Source organism: Trachymyrmex cornetzi, unplaced genomic scaffold (genome assembly GCF_001594075.2).
Source record: "Trachymyrmex cornetzi isolate Tcor2-1 unplaced genomic scaffold, Tcor1.1 scaffold325, whole genome shotgun sequence".
Lineage (NCBI taxonomy): Eukaryota > Metazoa > Arthropoda > Insecta > Hymenoptera > Formicidae > Trachymyrmex > Trachymyrmex cornetzi.
In genome coordinates, this window is record NW_017297951.1 from 856,229 (window position 1) to 857,682 (window position 1,454).

Consider the following 1,454-nt stretch of genomic DNA (forward strand, 5'->3'; position numbering starts at 1 on the left):
TATCTAATTCCTGTTCCTCTATTGTGCGCAGGCCCTTAGGGGCTCCGCACAATAAAAGGAACAGGGAATAGAGAACAGAGAATAAGAATTTCAACCTATCAGAAACTGATTACATCGGAATACACGATTTCTGAGGTTGAAATCATAATATCTAATTCTTGTTCTTCTGTTGTGCGCAGGTCCTTACAGGAGGAACGTAGTAATCATGATAAAAAGACAAGGGTATGCTCATGCGCACCCAATCAGATTTTTGTCCTTGCTTAGTCACAACGAGTGGCTTACGCCACTGTTCAGCAATTTCAGATTGTTTTGGAAAGGTAAAATATTTAATTTTACTTCCCTCAGTTTTTTTTGTTTTTTTCATATAATTGCCGCATCCTTTCACTATGCAGGTCATCGTGAAAATATTTTTAACATTAACTTCTACCGATGACAACGTGCACTACGCCATGGACGCCATGATAAATTACGACCGATAACCACCGATTGCACCCGAATCAGAACCGACCAATCAACGCGTACCCGAATATGACGTAGGCAAGGATATGCGCAAGCTGAACGAGTTTTAGACAATTGATGAGCATACCCTTGTATTTTTATCATGGTAGTAATCATTAAATATAATAATAAGTCGTTGAAGACCGCTCGAGCAGGATGGACGTGCGTCTGGCTTGCTTCGGGTATTGCATCATCTCATTAATTTTTTTGGAAAGCATTTCCGGCTTCAACTGTGCTTTGTATTACATTATTATTTTGATAAGACTGGCCAAGCCTCATCTCGTTGGCGAGGGCCCGGGCCAATTATATATAGAAGAAGAAAAAGATTAAATATAATATATAACAAGTTGTTCAAAACACATCAACTTTATGTATAACTCATAGAGATATCGTATATTTAATTGTAATCGTAATTAAATACAATAGAATACAAATCTATTCAATTCTAAATTAATTATTCTCTATTAAACTCTGATTTTTCTCTCTTTTTCTTTAATGCATACTCTGGATACATGTAAAAGAGATTTTCGATCTTTTCTATTAAAGATCTTTTCTATTATAATATGTGTATGTGATATATATATATATATCACATACACATATTATAATAGAAAAGATCTTACATCGAAAATCTGGAGACACTGGTAGTGTCTCGGCCCTAAGCCAAACGCAGCGATCTCTTTTACACGTATCCACAGTATGCATAAAAGAAAAAAAGAGAGAAAAATCAGAGGTTCGAATTGAATAGATTTGTATTCTATAGTATTTAATTACGATTACAATTAAGTATACAACATTTCTACAAGTTATATATAAAGTTGATGTCGAACAACTTGTTATACATTATATTTAATGACTACGGCTGCTTTCCTTTTAGGAGACACAGTCGACACACTTGACACAAATCGACACACGTCGCTTTCCATTTACAATTTTGTTCAAACTCAATCGACACA